Genomic DNA, 5,707 nt, shown 5'->3' with positions numbered 1-5,707 from the left:
GTCTTTTTTTTTTTTTGCGGTACGCGGGCCTCTCACTGCTGTGGCCTTTCCCGTTGCGGAGCACAGGCTCCGGACTCGCAGGGTCAGCGGCCATGGCTCACGGGCCCAGCTGCTCCGCGGCATGTGGTATCTTCCCGGACCGGGGCACGAACCCGTGTCCCCTGCATTGGCAGACGGACTCTCAACCACTGCGCCACCAGGGAAGCCCTGTATGTTTGCTTTTGTCTAACATGTTTACTTGTTTTTTCACCATTCATCCTGTTTGATATTTCAATGGTGGCTCCTTTCCTTCTGATATAGATCTTTTCTTTAGTACTGGTCCTTCACATTTACTAGGTCCCTGACCTGAGTAAAATGGGTCCAAGAACAAAGTCTAATGAGTCAAGGTCTTGGCCTGTGTCTAGAGGCCAGGATTGGAAAATGGGAGGGAAGCTTCCCTCAGCAGCCAGTGGCTAGGGTATGAGAAATGGAATATTTCCTGATAAAAATCATGGAGGGCTTAACTTCCTTATAGCCAGAGCAACTCAGTACTACCTATTCAGTCCCACCCTCTTAGAAGTGTCTCTAGATTGAGACAGACCTTAATAGCGCTAACCACACTCCTGTCACCTTGCTATCATTTTTAGAGCCTCATGGGAATGTCTGGATATTCAGGAAAATGAAGACCCACTTCTTGGCCTTCTCACCACCACTCTAAGAGTATTTAGGGTTGGGCAACAGACCTGGGCACAGGAACTCTGGAAGCCTTATGGTTCCAGGGTTATCATTTTAAAGCAATTTTACATTAAAAGCATTTAAAAGGCCAATGATATTAAAGTAAGTGTTTCAGATATCTCTTGCTGCAAAACAAGCCACCCCAAGCTTAGTGGTGTAAAATGATCCAAGTGGTTTGTTATTATATCTCTCATGGTCCTGGGAGTTGACTGAGCTCCGCTTGGCGGTCATCTCTCAAGGGATCTCATACAATTGGTACCAGGTGGTGGCTGGGGTTGGAGTCATCTCAAAGGCTGCCTCACTCTCATGTCTGGTACTGATTCTGGCTGTTGTCTGAGGCCGTAGCTGAGACTGACAACTGGAACGCCTACAGGTGGTCTGTCCACGTGGCCTGGGTCTCTTCACACTATGGTAGCTCAGTCCCAAGAATAGTGTCCCGAGAATGAGAGCTAGGCAAAAGCTGTATCACCCTTTATGATCTAACCTCTGAAATCAGAGTCACTTCCACCACGTTCTGTTGGCAGAAGGGTCACAAAAGTCCACCCAGTTTCGATGGGAGTGTTACAGATGCCCTCTATTGATCAGAGAAGAGCAAGGTCGCATGGTCATGTGAGCACGTGGGGTGAGTAATATTGCTACAGCCATCTTTGGAGAATATTACCTGCCACAGTAAGTTTCTTTCAATAATGCTGAATAGATGCTGGCTAAGTGGATACAGGTTGTTTTTGTTATATGAATATTAATGTCAGGACCTCCACTGAAGCATTATGTTATAGGAAAGCAAAAGTCACCATATAATGAAAATATTCCCTATTCCAAAGCACGCGGGCTTTGTTGCTCCGCGGCATGTGGGATCTTCTCAGAACAGGGCTTGAGCCCGCGTCCCCTGCATCGGCAGGCGGACTCTCAACCACTGCGCCACCAGGGAAGCCCGTCTTCCCACTACTTTTGAAAAAAGGTCCTCCTATAATCCGCATAAGCTTTCATCCTTCCCTAGAGTTAAGGATGAGCAACATCAATGAAAATAAGTTCAGTGATAGTATTTTCACAGCTTTCTTAGAAAGCCTGTTAATCAAGTGAAATTAAATCTGAGATCTTTACAGGAGCATTAGTTTTTGCCCTAGATATTAAGACAAGGTGCCTCTGTAGTTATCTGCCAGCTACTCTTCATCAAACAGGTATCGAGCACCTGCTTAGTGCAAGGCGGTGTGCTAAAGATATATGGGAATCATGAAGATGAACAGACTCCGTGACGAAAGCATTAATATATGGGTTTTCATTCCAGGTTACTGTGAAGCTTACACCACCACCTCCACACCTCCCTCACCACACTTATCACCTTTACCACAACCATCAGCAGCCACATGGATCTAACAGCACTTACTGTGAAAACTGGAACTAAATAAAGAACTTCACCCTAAAGTTATTTGGACAATAGTATCTCTTATGCATTTAATTCACTTGTACTTTTCTTGGTGCGTATCACGTATTACCAAATGATACACACCAATATGCTGAAATTTTCAGGGCAGTTTTTCAGCATTTTGACATGTTGAGAGGAGATTTTAAATATGAAGGAATCATAGAAATTACTTATTCCAACTCCCTCATTTTTCAGATGAGGAAAATAAACCGCAGAGAAGTGAAGTGACTTGTCCAGGGTCACATGAGTAGACAAGCACAGATCAAAATAAGAGCTCAGTTCCTCCTGGTTCAAATCATCCTGATGCCCTTCCTGCCCAGGGCCCTCCTCCCTGACACTCACTCCTGCTAAAGAAGGACTAAGTAAGGACTGCTACTCCAGCCAGACAAAAAAGTTATCACACCTGTCAGGCAAATAGAAACTCTCTGAAGAACAGAAGAAACTGCAAATCCCCTCCCAGGAGTCCTTTGTTAGCTCAGTTTGTGTCAGGTTATGTAAATGAGGAGGCACTGCATGAGAATGGGGTCATGAATTTCCCGGGGATTAAGCATGATAATGCGCTGTGCTCAGGAAAGAAAATGATACTTTGCACTTGTATACCTTTCACTCATCCAGCAATAATAAATAAGACTTTATCCTTGCAAACAAATATTGCAAAGGACTTAACAAATGTTTAACTTATGAATCCTCAGAACAACCAAGAAAGGAAGACTTTTGAAAGGAAAGAAAGAAAGCAGCTCTCATCCTCATGATTCAATGCGAAATCTGAGGTCAGAAGAAATGAGTCCGCACCTAGCAGAGAGACACCACTGTCAGGATTCCTGACCTGTAACGACATTCCTGTGTTGGAACACTGTCCAAGATGACCTAGACCCAGGATTTTGAAAAGGGCAGAGGTGAACCAGAAAAGCCCCTGCTCGTTCTTCCAGCCCAATGAATCTAGGAAGCTCTCATAAGAGGTTTGTTTCTGAGTTTTTAAAGGTTCTTTGAAGAGATGTTTTTTGACCTGTCCCCTAAAACAATTTTTTACAAACGTAACCCTTTGCAAAATTTTTAGTTGATGCCTAAAATGTTTCTTTTATTTGAATAATTGGAAAGGTTGTGATTTCTAACATATTCTTAATATATGTATTTTAATTTTTTTTTTTTTTTTTTTTTTGCGGTACGCGGGCCTCTCACTGTTGCGGCCTCTCCCGCTGCGGAGCACAGGCTCCGGACGTGCAGGCTCAGCGGCCATGGCTCACGTGCCCAGCCGCTCCGCGGCACGTGGGATCCTCCCGGAAAAATTTTTAGTTGATGCCTAAAATGTTTCTTTTATTTGAATAATTGGAAAGGTTGTGATTTCTAACATATTCTTAATATATGTATTTTAATTTTTTTTTTTTTTTTTTTTTTTGCGGTACGCGGGCCTCTCACTGTTGCGGCCTCTCCCGCTGCGGAGCACAGGCTCCGGACGTGCAGGCTCAGCGGCCATGGCTCACGTGCCCAGCCGCTCCGCGGCACGTGGGATCCTCCCGGACCGGGGCACGAGCCCGTGTCCCCCGCATCAGCAGGCGGACTCTCAATCACTGCACCACCAGGGAAGCCCACTTCCACACTTTTGTACACAATTATAGCAGCTAATAATGGTGCTATGTGCCAGACTTATGTGTTAATTTACTTAAATTTTAAAACAATCCTCTGAGGAAGGGACTATTTATTATAATTCCCATTTTGCAGAACAGGAAACCGAAGCACAGGAAGTTGAGTGATTTACCCAGATCTTGCCACTAGGAAGTGGCAGTGTCTGTAAGGAGACTGGTGTAGTGAAGAGATATGGGCTTTGGAACCAGACAAATGCAGACTGAATTTATCACCCTCCCCCAGATATGTCCTTCCTGTGCTTCTCAACTCAGAGACTGGCACCACCATCCACTCAGGTTGCAACCAGGAAGACATACTTGGCTCTTCCCTTTCCCTTGACATTTTCTAAATGTTTAGTATATATGGGGATTACACTAAAGTCTTTACAGGAATTCTCTCTTTAATTCTTATGATGACCTTATGAGGTAGATACTATATTACCCCCATTTAGATTTTTTTTTTTTTTTACTACAGTATGAATGGCATTTATTGTTTGCAAGAGGAGGGGATACGACAGCTCCATCGCTCTCGAAAAGCTTGATCCATCTTTTTTTTTTTTTTTTTTTTTTTTGCGATATGTGGGCCTCTCACTGTTGTGGCCTCTCCCGTTGCGGAGCACAGGCTCCGGACGCGCAGGCTCAGCGGCCACGGCTCACGGGCCCAGCCGCTCCGCGGCTTGTGGGATCCTCCCGGACCGGGGCACGAACCCGTGTCCCCCGCATCAGCAGGCGGACTCTCAATCACTGCACCACCAGGGAAGCCCCCGATCCATCTTTTACTCCATTTTGCCAGTGAGAAAACTGACACTTAGAGAGGTCACAATGCCTTGTGCAGTGTCACAAGCATTTCCGTCCAAGAGCTCTGCCCAATGTCATAAGCAGTTCAATATCCAACAGCTCTGCACAGAATGTATGGATACATTCTGTTTGACTAATAAAATAAAACAAGGAAGATTAGGCTTCCTTTAACTATGGAGGCCAAAAATCAGTTTAAGGAACTTCAGTTTTGACTATTGCTTACCAGGCTGGCCATGGCATTTCTGAGATTGCAAGGGCTCTGCTGATTCTGCTTTGCTGTTAGACTGGCCACATGCACCCAGCCCAGGCCCACTCAAGCTGCTGCCAGGGTCGCCTCCCGTGAAATCAGCTCTGCCAGGAGGGTATCAGCTGCAGGAGTCCCCACGCTGGCACATGACGTTTACCATGGACCTAAATCCTCGCACATCCAGTTACCCATCTTGTTACTTCCCCTGCCTCCATCCGCCCTAAGTCCAAATCTACCTCCACACCTCACTGTACAGAAAGAAGGTAGAATATAGTCTCCCACCAAAATAGATATTGAATGTAAAAGTTTTCTCACTATAGAGATTTTAGTCACTCAGAGATTTCTCTCTTCGAGTTGCCAGGATGTGAGCTGAAATGAGTGGATTTAGGGACTTGGGTTTGGAAGCCTCTGGTGTCGTGAAGGTTTGTCACAAAGTGGGAGTCTGGATTTCAGAGCCCATCTGGGGCACACATGTTGTTTACATCTATAACCACATAAAAGGTGATGAACAACCCAAGCAAGTTTTGCCAACAAATAGAAACATTTACCCTGCAGCAGTTATAAAGGCCAGAATATTAAGAACTGGTAGAAGTTAATGAATACATTTACAAAACTATTCTAGATTAGTTGATCTCATCAGCATTCTTTGACTTGGAATTCTGGCATAGAAAATCTAATTTTTCAGAACACTTCATTACATTAAGAATATCTTTTTTGGGGGCTTTGGGGGCTTCCCTGGTGGCACAGTGGTTGAGAGTCCGCCTGCCGATGCAGGGGACACGGGTTCGTGCCCCGGTCCGGGAGGATCCCACATGCCGGGGCGCGGCTGGGCCCGTGAGCCATGGCCGCTGAGCCTGCGCGTCCGGAGCCTGTGCTCCGCAACGGGAGAGGCCACAACAGTGA

The sequence above is a fragment of the Physeter macrocephalus genome, chromosome 1 (genome assembly GCF_002837175.3).
Source record: "Physeter macrocephalus isolate SW-GA chromosome 1, ASM283717v5, whole genome shotgun sequence".
Taxonomy (NCBI): Eukaryota; Metazoa; Chordata; class Mammalia; order Artiodactyla; family Physeteridae; genus Physeter; species Physeter macrocephalus.
This window is presented reverse-complemented; position numbering follows the sequence as displayed.